The sequence below is a fragment of the Protopterus annectens genome, chromosome 9.part0 (genome assembly GCF_019279795.1).
Source record: "Protopterus annectens isolate FY-2018-M chromosome 9.part0, PAN1.0, whole genome shotgun sequence".
Taxonomy (NCBI): domain Eukaryota; kingdom Metazoa; phylum Chordata; order Ceratodontiformes; family Protopteridae; genus Protopterus; species Protopterus annectens.
The window spans coordinates 218,685,719-218,703,220 of record NC_056743.1 but is presented as its reverse complement, the minus strand read 5'-3'; positions in this window follow the sequence as shown (position 1 = coordinate 218,703,220).

Genomic DNA, 17,502 nt, shown 5'->3' with positions numbered 1-17,502 from the left:
TTTTTTTTACAAAACTTGCATTTGTCTGATTCTCCCACATGTTCAATGGTCTTTGTAAACCAGTGTGTATGTGGTCCACTATCCTGGGCTGCCAATATCAACCTTTCATCTTTTGGTTTAAATTCAACTCTCCTTAACCATTCCTGCATTGGATCCTGATCAACATGAGGTTGTTCCAAGAGTTTTCTGTATTCGCAACCATATTTTTGCATTTTCCACATTTCTTGCCTTCTCATCTGATACTTTACCTTATATTCTTTCTTTTGTTTTTTGGCAAGTTCAGTTGCTGCAAGACTTTTATCTACTTCTGGTTTGATTCCATTCCTGCTTGACACCGATATGCTTCTGCTAAACTAAGCAGGGAAGTCATCTTAAATTTATTCTACTCACATTTTTAAACTTTCACTGCATTTGGGTCTTATAAGTTCAACAGATATGCATGCATTTCTATGATTGAAGATCTATACATGTAATCAGTTTTGAGGAAGCCCATAACTCCTTTAGAGTCTTGGTATACACTGATTTATATAAATCATTTGATAAGCATGAAGCATCATTCTTGTTTTCTTGTCCAATAGATCCAACACTTTTTGGGGCCAGTCAGTCACTACAAAACTATAAGGTAGGACAGGAAAAGCAAACTGGTTTATGTCTTGGACATTGTTCCTAGATGTCAGCACTGCCTTCATTATTAAGTTTAGTCAGAAATAATCCTGCATTGCTCCCTATCCTCCCCCTGCAGCCGTTCAGCACACAGGAGACCATCTGAACCAAGAACCTCTGAAAAATGGATTAGTAGTGTGGTTTCTAAAGCAAATGAATTACTGAGGCTGTATTCTTACTACCATGATATTATAGTATATGTTTGCCTTATACTACTGACATTAATATTAGGGTCCAAATGAATAAAGTATTTCTTGTGAGAACACTGAGTAGAGACCTAGATACAAACATGTGCTGAATAGTGATACATTTTATATAATGGCAATAAAAGACGCCAACAATAATAGTACACACAATGTGGGAATATATAACATAAAATAATGCAGATTATTTCATTTCAGGGGCTGTATACCCTTTACAATGAATATGTTTGAGCAAGGTAAAATTGTGGAACCTACTACAGTATAAAGGACTAAATATGATAGGTTATACAACTTGAAAAAAATATATATTTATAGAAGAATCTAAAATGCTGCCTTCAGAGAAACCTGACCTCTGTCTTCTTCATTATCGAATACATGAATTTATGAACATATCTATTTAGACCTCGAAAACAGTACTTCACCTGCAGGTGGAATACAAGAAGATGAGAACAATGTAAAATGATTCAGCTTCACCTAAGCATTTACCTGTAGTTTCAAGGTCATTTTGATTAAAAAAAAAACCTCCTTGGAACTACTGGCACCACCTTTCTATGGAAAAAATAAAACCATGACATGGTGGCTCAACAGGATACTTTCCATTTATGACTAGAAACTCAGAATGTTCCTGGCTTATGTTCCACAATGTGATCCATAAGTTCATATTTCATTATTGATAGTTAAGTGCAAGATGTTGATGACTTGTTAAATTGCATCATATTTGCCTGACCTGGTTGTTATTTACTTGAGTTATAAAATGGCATGGCCATCATTAACAAAGAGCAGACATGGAAAATGTTTCATTATAATTGCAATACAAATATTTAAATATACACATATTTAAACAGTCTACCAGCAGAAAAAGCTATACTTGAATAAATGTATTTTGAGGCAACAGATGTTTAATAATAATTATGATTGCAAAAACAAGCTTTGCAGAGAGCAGCTATCGGTTTATCAATACATGCTTTCCCCCTCCAGTTCACATCACTTTGTCTGTTCGCTATTAAAACATAAGATAGTTTGTAAAAGGTCAGTTAAAATGATGTCAAGTTAATAGTTCTATCCATCTCTGCTAAAAATGCCATAATAAATAAACCATCTTTCTCCCCCATCCATCAATGTATTGACATCCACCCCAACACAGGTTGCAATCAAACCCAAACCAAATAATACACCCTAAAAGTATAAAAATAGTCACTCTAAACCTTAGAAGCATATGCAACAAAATCACAGATTTTCATGCCTGGATGACAACCCAGATATCCTAGCCACAGCATATACCTAGCCGCTGCCAGAAATAAAACATGCTGAAATACTGCCCTCTAGTTATATATAATATTATCAGTCTTGATAGAACACATAAAAGCAGTCTTTCCAAATATAACTCCCTAAACAGGCACAATCCAAAATTTGGAAAAGCAGAAATCCTAATCTCATTCCTAAAACTTAATAGAGCCAATAACATATGTATTCCTGTGCTATATATCCCCCAGGGCAGAACATTCCTATATTTGAAAACATACTATCCTGTATAGCCGATACATTCACAATTGAAATTATCCTCCTGGGTGTCATAAACATTGCCTGGTAGTGTTTATCTTCAAATTCAGTAATCAACAGCATAAACCTTTTTGGATTAACTCAACCTATTAATACACCGACAAGATATGGCAAAAGTAACTCCAATCTATCCGGAACTGGATTCTGGTTACCAACCTATCTAATTTTACCTCCTCAGCTACCCTCCACTATACACTAAATGACCATCTACCAGCTATACCCACAGGAATATTACACAACTATCAAAGGAACATAAGCTCAAAACTACCTGCAGTCTCTCCAGTTTCTCCAAAGAATCTTTCTTTGAAGCTTAGAAAGCAGTTAACTGGTACACCCTAAAAATACGCTCCTTAAATGATGTAGTTAAATACTTCAGTGCAGCATTTCTAAATATTCTTAGCACCTTAGCCTCAAAGCATGCAAAGAGAATTAAAAACAGCCACACTTCATGAATCCCCGACCAATGCAAACTCCTTAAGAAAGACAGAAACAAAGCATGGATTAACTGACAAAAGAATAAAAATGACAACTGGCAACTATCCAGACAGCTAGGAGAACAAGTCAAGAAACTTATTTAATAGAGATAAAACATTCTTATTATTTTTATTACACTCACCTGTAAGATAGCCATAAAAGCAACTCTGAAAAATTCTGGTCTTCCATATCCTCTCTCATCAACCTAGGTACAAAAAAGGATCCCAGCCCATACTGAGCCATTCCCCCTCTACAAACATTACCTGTTTCAATAAATGCTTCATAGAACTCATAGCCAACTTAACCTGAAATTCATCTAACACAACATTTTCCATGCAGCTAACTTCCCTCACCTCAGACACTAGCACATTTCCTTCACAAATCTCACGCAATTGCAACATCTCCAATACACATATACACAGCTCCACCAACTTAACCATTCAACAAATTTCTATAACTCTCATAAAAAAGCTTTTACATAGACCAAAACCATGTTCCTCCTCAGGTAACAACCTTCTCCCCAATTACCTAAATTTAGCTGCAGATGCAATAGTGTACCCAATCAGAATTCTTACTAATAGATTAATTACAGAATTCTGTGTCCCTAACATATAGATAATGGCATATATTATCCCTTTACATAAAGGAGGTAATTCCTTTGACATTAAATTTCCATCCTGTAGCCAACCTGTCTCCCCTCTCTAAAATCCATGAAAGATGTATACATCAACAATTTATCCGATATCTCTTACAAAATAAGCTAATCACAGAATAACATGGATTTCGTCTGGACCACAGCACTTCCCCTGTGTTACTATCATTTACAGACACTGTCAATAAAGCTCACATCTCTGATAACCTTATATCTGCAGTATTTCTGGATCTATCAAAAGGCTTTGATATGGTCACTCACAGTAAACTCCTCAATAAACTTTCCACCATCAGTCTATGATCTCCATCACCATCTATTCAATGGTTCTCCAGCTACCTTGCAAATAGGTAAAAATCTGTAAAATGGCAAGGGCCCATCTTTGCATACCTTCCCACTTTCACAGGAGTCCCTCGAGGATCCATCCTCAGCCCTGTACTATTCAATATTTATATCAATAACCTACATTCATCTTATTGCAAAGGCATCCTGATAAAATAGACACATGACTTTAACATCATGACATTATAAACACCTTAACACACCTCCAAAATAATCACTCAACAAGCCGTTATCTCCATCAAAACCTAATTTACAAAAGCCCAACTCTTACTCAACTCAAAAAAAAAAACACCTCCTCTTTACCCCAAAAACTCACACCCCTAACAAAGCATCTTTCAAAATCTTTTCAGTAAGTTGGACTGAAATAGAATTAGTTGACCATACTAAACTATTAGGAATCATAATGGATGATAATCTTAAATATGACCTTCACATCTAAAGCAATATCAAGAAAACCCATGAAAAACTGGATGTGCTGTACAGAAGCAAACATTGTTGAGTACACTCACAAAAATTACTATATCCAAAACTTACATTCTGCCCTCCCTCCTCTATGGAACCCCAAATCCAACCAATTTACAGTCATCCATAAAAACAAAATTGAAAGCTGATACAACAAAACTGCCACGTTTGCCACTAATTCATCCTGCTTTACCCATCATTGTAAAGCTCTGCATATGCTAAGCTGGCTGGAATTCCCCCTCCACCTCTCCTACATTCAGCTTATAACTATGCATAAAATCATAGACAAACCATTAGTTTGTCCAGCTCTTACCTCTTTATTCAACATATATCTCCCTAAAAGAACTCTCAGATCACAAGACAAACAACTTCTCACCATAAATAAACCAAATGAATTCCCTAGACAAAGCCTATCTCATACTCAGTAGCTAAAAATGGAACTTCTTACCTCTAACCATCAGTACTATTTCTAACCTACCAGTATTAAACAGTCCTTAAAAGAATATTTTACAAAATCTTTGACCTGCTCATGTGCCAATCCAGGCTGAACTTACTCAGTATACTTTATTCAGTCCTTTTCAACCTAAGTCAAACCTCACAATCCACCCACATTTCCATTATAAAAATAACAAAAACCTGAAACAACTATGATGTTATGAGTCTAATAATATATATGGTACTTCTGTGCAAGTAAGAGGTACTATTCCATGTGGTAATTGTAACTTTTGTGGTGTATTAAATACTACTAATACTTTTTTGCATCCGGTGTTACATAAGGTTTCTAGATTTCAGGTTAAAGCAACTTGTTTCACAAAGAATGTTATTTATTTGGCAGTTTGTAAGGCATGCTGCTCCTTCTATGTGGGAAAACAAATCGGTCATTATGAGAACGCATTAGAGAACATATTACAGCTATGAATAAATTTGATGTTGATAGGAGTGCACTTGCAAAGCATAAGATTGAATTTGGTGAAGGACATGATATTACTTTTATGGTTGTTGAATGTTTATTTAAAACTTTGCATTTAGGTAATTTTAATAATTTAACAGAGATGCCTGAAATGAACTGGATCATTAAGCTACGTGCAGATAAACATCCTGGATTAAACACTAAGGTTCTGCTTAAACCACATCTAAAAGTACATACCTTAAGATGAGAATGTATTCTTTGTAAGACTTAATCAACTTCATTTAGAGTGTTTCTGTTATTATAATGAATTAATGGCTTAATTAGTAATGGATGTACTCTGACAGGTTAAAATTGAATTGATGTTCATTAGTGTTTGTAGTTAAACTCTGGATTTTGCTGCTTTAGTGGTCTAAAGAAGCACCATTTTTGGGTGCAAATGCGCTTACCATATTAAAGTCTCCAGATGTTGTGCTGTGTGTCGTCCTTGCACTTTTTTAGTTTCTATGTACTTACATCTGTCTGTGATTTTAATTCACAGTGGAGTACCTTATTTGTTTTTTTATTATAGTTAGAAATTTGTAGCCATGGGCTCCTAGCATAAATATACAGGATCCATCCATTCACTTAACTTAATTTTGAAAGGTAGTAAGGTTAACACTGTACAGAATGTAGGGAAGCATAGGTGTGAGAGGCATTACACAATGAGTTTGCCCCTGACTCTCGACTTGCTGATACTTTATTGTGGAACTAGTTGTATGAGATAAGTACTAGCTGAGGAGATTGTATTTCTTCACGAAAAGGAGGTTGCTGAGACCAGGAATTAATATAGTTCAGAAGGTAAGGCACATATCACCTTGCAGAAGTTTATAAGTTATGGAAAATAATGACAAGTTTTTAGTCTAGCCCAGTAATAGTAGTTCTTTAAACCCTGGATTCTTTTGGTTTTAAAATGCTCTGGTCTTTCTACTTACTATAGGATCTTAACTCTATACCTACAAAATGGAGAACGGAACTATGTGATAGGGTAAATGAAGGCATAGTGAAGAAGAATTAGACCTGCTTGTCTTTTGATTGAAAGCAAATAACAGCTGAGATATAGGAGGTTCCAGGTTTTCTGACAGTGATGGAGATATGCTGATTTAAGGACAGCTCATTTTCTATATATAGCGTTCCTGAATCATGGATTGTGTTGTCAATTTTAATATGAACTCCTGTTAAATGATAGTCTGGGAGAACACTAGTTTTGCTAAACATCATTACACTGCTTTTGTTTGTGTTTAAGTAAGCCTATGATTACAACACCGGTTATATATGCAATCGTCATTTTCATTAGAATATTAATGAAGCTGATGATTTCTAGATTACATGCATCTTCAAAGTTAGATTGCCAAAGGTCATTACTATTATTATTATTACTTTTATTATTTGCCTGTACTTCAGAGGAGGAGATTCCAAAGAGGAGAGTCACTATGCAGAGCTTTGAAACAAGTCACTAGTTACATTTTGTTTTTTAAAGAGACACTCTTTATTGTATTCTAGTGTTCTCTGTCTGACAGCCAGTTAGCAATCTAGTAAACTAAACACAAAAAAGTATTTAGTTCACCATATTACTTACTAGCTGTCAGCCAGAGTAATCCAGTGAACTAACGACTAAAAAAAATATATTATTTAGTCTTGTTACCTTATTCATGATACTAGAGTAAAGAACAATATAAAATGTTTCTGCTAAGTCCAGATTATCTGTGTGGATAAGAATTCCTTTATTTAGGCCTTTTTTTTTTTTTTTTTTTTAAGTCTTATGAGAAAGACTTATAATTATGTGGGTCATTAGTGGGAACAAATATGTTCTTTCTCCGTACTTCCAACACATATACATTGCAGGAACTTTGATTAAATACCTTAGGAGAGGATTGGCTTGGACTTGTTTTAAGCTCACTAGAAATAAGCATGGTTTGCTGTCTGGTCCCATAGAAGTATCACTTTTTTTTCAAGGAGGGCAGTTGAGTCTTGCTCATTTTGATAAAGGGAGCTTGTGCTGGGCTGTTATAAGAGTCTAAAGTTATAGTTGATGGAATGAAATTAGAATGGTACTTATCAGGCGAGAAGATAGCTATGAATTCTGAGTCAGTATGCAGTAGTACCATTTATAATCAGTTCAGAGCATTGTAGGGTATTACTGCAGATTTCATATACATAACTAAAGAAAGTCTTATGGTTGTCTTTGGTGTTGGCAACTATACTGGCCTAGCAGGTAGCATTTGTGCTTCTCATAGTATTCTTGAGTATCTTTCTAAATTGTTTAAGTTTTGCTTTAATTGCTGGGAGGGGGACACAATTATATAAGTATATGTACTTACATCTTTTGTCATATAATGTAATGATTCTAATATCACAATACTTTAGGCATTTAGTGTACTTAATAGTTAGCTTATCCTGTAAGGGACAAATTTCTCTGTGCTGTGAGTTAATAGGCCATACACTTCCTTGGAGAGGTTTGAGGAATAAGTAGTAAGAGATTTGGGTGAGTGGATAATTTACATTCTCAAATCTGTTGATACCATCTGATATACTGATTTTGCTGAAGGCCCTGAATGTTTATGAGTTACTGATATTAGCAAGGCTGGTACTGATGCAGAAATAATAAGGAGAGTTAGTTAAGATAAGGTCTTAGAGGCTTGGGTGTCTACTATGGATGCCTAGCCTGGGGATCTAGAGTTGATGGCATTGAGAAAAGTCCAGATGTGATAATTTTTGGATGTACAGGTGCACCAGCAGATATATGGATAATTAAAGTCTCCTAAAAATGTTTGTTTTGATGTCCATCCTGAAAAGCATGCATTTGATATGGTCTTTCAGGGACAAAGAGGATGACCTGTAATTACCCATAAAGTAAAAGTTGTTTTGAGAGTAATTTGGACCTGTACTGAAGGTTGAGGTTGAGGTTATTTGGGGTGAGGTACACATGTACTGAGATCTCTGATAAATATGGATGCACCCTAATTGTTACTGGTATTCCTCAACAAGTGAAAGTTATGAACCCTGGATTAGAATGGATGCTTTTCATATGCCTGAAAAATGTGTATGTCTTCCAAGAAAAGTGAATTTTCAGAGTCAGATATTTTGTAACTGTGCTGTGCATAGCCTCCACCTAACAGAATGGAATGTGTCAGTTTCGGATATCTAAGAGTTTCACTTTGTCTACAAAAGGCACTGTTGCAGGTGAACACATTTTTTGCTAATATGATAAAATCTGTGAAAGACAAATGAAACAGGGAGGTCTGACTATTATGTTCTTGTAGGTTGTTGCCAACTTGAGCCATTAGAATTACATAGTTTACATATGCAGTCATTGGTGGAAATGATTGTTGATTTACATTTTGGCATGATTCTAAGGAAAAACAGATTATTAAACAACACAACACAAGAGTCTTCCCCTGTTTACAAACATATGACAAGTGCTCCACTATGTCTCCACCAAGGTCGACCAACTCAGATTGTTCAGACCAATGTAAAAAATGATACGCACATATTCATGTTTTGGATTCCACAGGACCTAGGGGACTTTCAGCTGCCCCTAATTAACACCTGAGAGACAGTTGTCACTATGGTGCCCCACAACTGGACTGGTAATCAAGGAGCCTCAATCCTTACCACTGGCTCCAGTAAGGGACAATATTTCCAGACACAGCTCTCTGCATCAAGTGCAATTTCCCTTAAAGGACAACAATGGGATTCTTTTATTAAATGTTCAACTTCTCTGTCCTTTTTTTGCCTATTTACTGTCCTTGCTATGAATAAACAGCAATACAGCATTTAAAATATTTTAAATTGACTGTTTCTTTCCACTAGAACAGTACCTTACTGTACTGTGGTAGTTTCACTTTCAAAAAACTTTTATCCTGCCTTGGAAAAGCAGTCTCCAATTCATTATTGTCATCAAGGCTAATTCTATCCCCCAAACTGACATCACCCTGACCGTTCTAAAAACCCACCCATGCTGTAATGTCACAGCTCCCTGGTCCTTCCCCTACCTATACAGAAAGTAAAGGCTGGAACAAGGAAACAGTATATGAGTCAAGTCTCCTGCTGTGAGCTGTCAATCACAGCAGGTAGCACCTCAAATTACTCTTAGTACTTTAACAGTTAGGGAAGTTAGGTGTGTAGGGGGATGGGAGATGAGTCAAACTAGTGCAATTCAGGATTCACAAAAGACTGAAGTTTAGCCATTCTAAAAAAAGGCAGCAGTAAAAAACATTTTGAAAGCGTGTTACATGGCATTTGCACCGTCTGTGTTTTAAGTAGTCAATGTACAGCATGAAATGTTACTTAAAACTGACTGAAAGATAGCAGTGTATGCATGTAAAATCAATGCAGTGACAGGAACTTTAGGAAGAAAGAGGCCTGTGTGATGTAATTTTTTTACCGACAAGTACTGCATTGTGGGAATCCTAGGGGCAGACTAAATCAGAATTACTTCAAGATGCCAGACCCCATGTGGTCAGACTCAGAAATTACATATAAAAATATTTAAAAACCTGCAAATAGTCCCAGTGTGGTGTTACAATGTAGAAAACACCAAACCATGGTGAAATAAACATGTTTTTTGAGTCACTGGGTGCAGTTCTCCATTAAGAGCACACAGAGACCGCAGTCAGTTTGGGGCTGGTTTCTCTCGCTTTCTCCAGATCTCCGATAAGTCTCCCCACTGACACAGCTATAGAGTTGAGATCTCAGCTGAATGGCCAAGTCAAGACCTCTAGCAACCTCTCTATTCAACCAGTGCTTTGTGTCCCTGCCCACGTAGCTGACACACACACTCTTTGAGGTTTGATTTATATACACACACACACACACACACACACACACACACACACACACACACACACCTGGGAAAGGGTGGAACAGGTTGACTAGCTATGTCCCCTTTTAACCAGACTATAAAATATTTATCATCACTGCCACCAGCTGACTCATTATCAGCTACTGTAAAACCCTTAACAAAGGGTGTCCAATCTTACTGTGTAATGTTACTATTAATACAAATGGTAGTTTGACCAAGAGAGGGCTATTGGGAGTGGCCCACAGTGTCACCAGATAAATATGCAAGTATTCTCAAAACTTAAATATGGCTCACAAAGATCAGACACAATGAAAGGTTTAAATATATTTAATAATAAATAATAAAAAGAACAAGGGAATGCTCACAGTGACATCAGAGTTCAAAACCACAGGGAATATTTAAAACAACATTGCAGGACAGTCTCAAGTAAATAAAGAAAAACATCTAAACTATGCTTCACTATATTCCAGACTGAATCTAAAAGAATACTATACCCTAGAAACTTACTTAAGAGCAAGGCAGATGGTGTGAATAGATCTTCTACTTGTCAGATCAAAGACAGAATACAGAATGCTGTGTCTGTCTCAGAGAATTCTCAAATTAATATCTCAAATGTTATTGCTGGGCTAGCTTGCAGAATGGCAAAATTTCTTGTCATCTGACTTCTAGTCCTCAGGCCCAAAACAACCATTGATGGCAGCTGGTAGCATTTAGCAACTACCTTTAAAAATGCATAGACAAAAGCTTTTCCTCAGATCTTTATCAGAATGCTGGAAGTCATAAAACAATAAAACACTTCCAAGACAATACAGAAATCTCGCTAGTTTTAGACATTGTGTCTCCTTGCTGCCTTGAAACTGAAAGATATATTTTATTGCATAGCCATAAAGTCATTTAATTTCAGTATTTTTTTCTGAAATGTACTAGACTGGGGTTAACCACCTGTATCCCAGTTTCCACTGTTGAAATATATACATTTACACAGTTACAATAGTGCATGTGCATTTCTGTTCTATTCCAGTAGGGCATGCTGTGGTTACACTTTAAGCACAAGCACTTTATAAAATATCTTTTCAACACATATGTCTGTACAAGCAAGTTTGATATACACATAACATACAGTCTTAATACAATTGCAACACAAGCATCTTATATAAGTCATATTGATATTCACAAATGACATATAATTATTTACAAAATTCCAGATAGCTGTGCTGGCAGTATCTCCCTTTGTCACAATCACCCTGCCTTTTGACAGTCTATCAAGTGTAGCACGCCTAACAATGTAGCCAGTGATAATTAGAACATTTCTTTTATGTTTATCTGTTAGTGTTGTATAGCCTGTCTACCTTGAAGGTCCTGCATTTTACCTTGGTAATTACTAGTGTAACAGTTTGTGCCAGGGTGGTGTTAGTAGACTTAATTTTTGTTGTGGCTGGTGAGTGATGCATTTATTTGAATATGAGGTTACATGTGGTTGATTTGTCCCATCGTGTACCTTCCAGGCATTTCATGGGTTATTTTTTTATCTATCTTAGCATATGAAGATTTATATTTACTGCAGAGATCCAAGAGCTCTGTCTCAAGTTTTGTGTCAGATAATACTAGTCGACTGCCATTATAATGATAGTAAGGAAAATAGTGCATTCAGACAGCAGTTGCAGGACCTACAAGATAAAGCAGGACAACATGAACTGGTGTTAATAATGGGTGATTTGAATGCACACATTGGGACAGACTTAGTCCACATGGGTGGGGCAACAGGAATAAAGATGAAAAGGCCATTCTAGAATTTGTCTGGAAAATGGCTTGATAGTAGCTAACACATGGTTCAGAAAGACAGACTGTCACAAAATCACATACACGAGTGGTCAACATGCAACTAAGACTTCTTCCTTCTAAGGAAAGGGCATCAGGGTAGACTCAAAGATTTCAAAGTCATCCTCAGTGAAACAGTTGGCCCACACAGCATAAATCACTGGTTGCCACAATCAGTATCAAGTAGTGGTGAGAGAAGGCTCTAGGTTCAACAGAGACCAAGCTGAAGATGTTGAAGTTGAGTGAAGAGAAAGCACAACAATTCAATAAATTACTCAGGGCTCTACCACCTAAAGAAGATGAGAAAATAAGCAGAGTAAGGATTATAGAATAGATATATGGCAGAGCCAGGTATGGAAATAAGGTACATAAGGAAAGCTGGTGGTGGAATGCAGAAGTTCAGGAAGTCATCAAAAGAAAGGAGAAGTGCAGGAAAAGGTGAGAGAGAGAAAAGATGGATCAAGCTAGGAAGGGAAGCCAAGAATGGAGTTGCAATAGAAAATAATAAGTTGCAATAGAAAATAATATGGCGTTATAGGAACTCTATCACCTTCTAGAAAGCAAGTCAGTAGATGGCACAAAGAAACTCTGTCAGGTTGCAAGGTAAAGACAGAAAGATAAAGAAGATAGTCAGATAGCCTTCATAAGGGATGTCAGCAATAACCTGTGAACCAGTACACGGGGCATCAAAGGCAGATGGAAAAAGTACTTCCAGCAGCTTCTGAAAGAAGAAAACCCACAGAAGCTGTACTGCCCACAGCAGATATGACAAAGATGCTGGGTGAGAGAGGAAATAAATTGCTCCTGAGGGTGCTCATAGCAGTGTGGAGAGAAAGGCATATGCCAGATGACTGGAGAATAAGCACACTCATGCCAGTCTGCAAGAACAAAGGAGACATACACAATTGTGGGCAGTACAGAGGTATCAAACTCCTGTCACACTTCATGAATGTTCTGGAGAAGGTGGCTGATAAATGAATATGCAGAGTAGTAAAAAGTAAGATGGGAGAATAGCAGTTCAAATTCAGAACAGGATGCAGCACAACTGGCCCAATGGTTGCAGTGAGACAGATAGTTGAGAAGAAGCTAGAGATGAGGAAAGAGTACACTTTTGGATTCCTAAACTTGCAGAAATCATATAACAAGGTCCTAAGAAAGCTGATTTGGGCAGTCCTGTGGTGATTTAACGTCTGAGAAACAATGGTAGAATTAATTCAGGCTATGGAAGAAGTTAGAGATGAGGAAAAAGTCCAACTGTGGATTCCTACACTTGGAGAAAGCATATGACGAGGTCTCAAGAAAGCTGATTTGGGCAGTCTTGTGGTGATTCGATAGCCAAGAAACAATGGTAGAATTAGTGCAGGCTATATACAAGGACTCAATGACTCAAGTGACAATACAGTACATGTATGTGTTGATGGTGAAGCTTTAACATTAGCTGTGTTACTTAGTAGTTCTCAGTGTGCTAACACTGACTGTTTTGAGCCTTGTGCCCCCCCCCCCCACCCAGCATGTGTAGTAATCCTAACTGTCCACTAGACAGTATACACTTAATTCAGGTCCTTCCTATTCTCTGTGATTAAAACTTAACCCGTAAGCAACCCTTTCAGTGCTGTTTGCCTTAGTTTTGTATCACTTGAGCCCCACTTGTTTATTTGCATCTCTGTACATTCCCCTTCATTGCTAATGTATCTCCCTACTCTAATCTGTGCATAAACTGGCTATTAATAAGCAAGTCAATGTGAAGACATATTCCCAACTTTAATAAACTTTGCTGTATCTTCTCTCCTTCACTCTACAAGTAGAGTTTGTATTACTATTCACCCCCTCTGAGGCCTTCACTCATAGTTTTCCACTGCTTGCCACTCTGGTTTGGCTGGTTTCTTTGCATTGCACCTGGTTCACACCCTTCTTGCTACCCCCCTACACCCAATACTAAGTCTGTATTAGATTCCTGCTGTTTATGGAGCCATCGTTAAATTACTAGTCTCCCATCAGGACACAAGCGGTTTAAGCCCCACTCCATTCATCTGTGCTACGCACAGGCTCCCTTCACTCCCCATCCTGCCCCCAATTTCACCCACCCCCACTACATCTAGCTTTATTCTAGGCACTAACCCCTCCCAATAACCAGCAACCAGTCAGAACAATACTAGTAAACTATCTCCTCTGCCACCCAGAGTATCCCACCCACTTCCAATCTAACTGCTCATCTGACACAATCATGTTACTACCAAATGTGCTTACACTCCTTACCTGCACTCTTCTTGCACACCTTACATCCTACCAGAACTCCATAATAGACAAACCCCACCACTATCACTGCACCCTTAGTCTCACTTCTATCCATCACCCACCTACTAATTACATTTGTCATACCATCACAATCTCTAGCCCAATACACCCACCATACTGCCAGTCACCTGTTACAGTCAAACAAAAATATCCCTAAAATATGACAGGTTAATCACCAGATTTATAAAACATATGTTTACTGCCCTAGCTAAATTAGCCCTCAGTGGTGATATCCACCCTAACCCTGGTCCTACCATTACCAAATCCTCACCTAAAAATCTGCATGTTAGCTGCTTCTACTCACAACTAACATTCAACAGAAAGCCATCTGACCTCCTGTTCATGTGTCTAAATATCAGAAGTATAACTAATAAAACCCATGGCCTAAATGCCAACATAGCCGTATACTCTCCTGATATTCTTATCCTGACTGAAACCTGGCTCAAACCTCAAATCAAAAGTGAGGAAATACTCCCAGCAGGTTATAACATTCTTCAAGTAGATCGACAATTTAAGAAAGGGGGTGGTGTGGCTCTAATGTTTAAACACCGCCTCATCATCCAGATCCTAAACACATCTGCACCCACATTGGAAATGAAGAAATCCTATATGCCAACCTCAAACTAAACCTAAATAAAACAATCAACATCATAGGATGCTACTTCCCACCTGGCCAAAACATCCCACCTCTGGAAAACCTCCTGAACTGGTCTAACCATTCCCTTTCCAAGGAAACCATAATCCTAGGTGATTTTAATGTCAACTGGTTATCTTGTAGTAACAATCATCCAGCCCAGCACCTAAACCTTCATGGTTTCTCTCAACTAATACAGTCATCTACCTAGATAAATAAAAACTCTAACAAACATACTACTCTCGAATGGATATTAGTCAATAAAGCCCCTCATTCATACTTAGCTGGCTGTTTACCAGACAGCCTCAGTGGCCACATTCCAACATTCCTTCTGAGATACCACTTAAATTGTGCTAACCCATCATCTATAGGCAAATCCGAAATAGGGTAAACTTTAACCCTCTCTCCTTTATCTCATCCCTTCAGAAATGTGTTTGGACACCACTAAAGTACCTGAATCTGGATGAAGCCGTCCACGTCTTCAATAGCACCTTCCTAAACATCCTAAACACACATGTCCCCATAAGAAATGCCAGAATCAAAACACAATACTCCCCTTGGCTACAAAAAAGCACCAGGGCACTAATGAAAATCAGAGATAAGTCCTGGGAGCACTGGCGCTTAAAAAAAAAACCCTCCTCTAGACAGTCATTCCTAGAGTTGCGCAACAAGGTCAAAAAGTAAATAAAAAAAGATAAAACCCAATATTATCAGTCTGCCCTAAACTCCTCCCATCACAACCCTAAGCAGTTCTGGTCCACAATACACTCTATTCTCCATCCAGGTAAAGTAGGCACCCCCCTCCACCTACCACTTCCCCTTCCTCCAGCAGTATTGCTGACTCATTCAATAAACACTTTACTGAAACCATTCTGTCCTTGACTAAACAACACAACACTCTACCCACCCTCCCTACATCAAAACCAAATACTCTGCCCACAGTCTTTTTCTTTTCATCAGTGCCTACTTCCTATATAAAAAAAAACTTCTATTGAAACTTAAGCCTACAAAACTTGCAGCTGACAATCTCCCCTCTCAATACCTAAAAATAACAGCAGAAGCCCTGGCTTATCCAGTCTCTATCTTAATTAATTGGTCCTTATCAGAAGAAAACCCACAGAAGCTCCACACTGTGGAAAATGTCCCACATCATTCCCCACCATAAAGGCGGCTCCTCCACTGAACTTTCCAATTACCGTGCCCTATCCATCTTTTCTCCACTTTCCAAGATACTTGAGAAATGCATCCATGTTCAAGTCTTAGACTACCTCTTAGCAAATAACCTCCTCTCCAGCACCCACCATGGCTTCAGGCCATACCACAGCACTACTACCATCTTGCTCTATTTCACTAATGCTATTCTTCATCATAAAAATAATGGCCTGTTCTCTTCTGCTATATTTCCCGATCTATTCAAGGCTTTTTGACATGGTCTCACACAAACCTATCCTTTTCCCAATCAGCTACTGATTGGTTTCACAGCTATCTAACTGGCCGCTAACAATCAGTTGTCTGGCATAATGAATTATCTCCTCAGCTTCCTGTAACACTCGGTGTTCACCAAGGCTCCATCCTTGGTCCCCTACAATTCTCACTCTTCAGCAATGATCTATTCACAGCCATCAAGCATGCTTCTCTTATACAGTATGCAGATGACTCCACCCTCATCTGCTCAGCCCCAACTATACCTGAACTTCACAAGATCACACAGGAAGCCTTTTCATCTTTAGAAAACTAAATCTAATGCCTAGTTATTGTTCAGCCTGAGCAAGACTAAACTCCTTATCTTCCAACCCACTAAATCTAACCCAGTTATCCCCCACTTTAATATTCAAGCCAAAGATAATACCATCATCTCCCCAACAGAACACACCAAACTACTCAGATTTGACATTTCTCTTACCATAAAAAAGGTTCACAAAAAACTAGGTGCATTGTACAGAAACAAACAATTCCTCACGAAGACAGCCAGAATTTCTGCTGCCAATTCCCACCTAATCTCCACTTTACTCTACACCTCTCCTATACTTACCTACCTTAGACAAACAGACCTAAACAAGCTCTAGGCTTGTTACAATAAAATTGCTAAGTTTGCCACTGATGCATCTTATTGCAGCCACCACTGTATCGCACTTAGAGAACTTGACGGGCTAGAACTCCTTCAACTTCTTCACATGAATCAACTCTCCCTTGCCCACAAGTTAGTAAACCATCCTCTTAAAGTCCCATCCCTTCAAAACCTTCTCCAGACCTACTGCTCCACTAGACCTCTATGCTCCAGCAGCAAAAATCTACTTCTAGTGACCAAACACAAGAGCTCAGCAGGAAAAGCACTATTCTCTTGCGTCATACTGCAACCAGTTACAGAAGACTTACCTTGCAACTAAAACATTGTTCTCCTAATTTTGTTTTCTTTTTTTTTAAAGATCAGTGATCATGTTTGTAACTATGTGGGTAGATACACATACATACACACACACACACACACATACACACACACACACACACACACACACACACACACACACATATATATATATATATATATATATATATATATATATATACATATATTTACAGAGGGAAATGTATCCTACTGTCAAACATCTATTTACTTCAAATTTAATATTTGTCTAAATAAATAACCCTTTA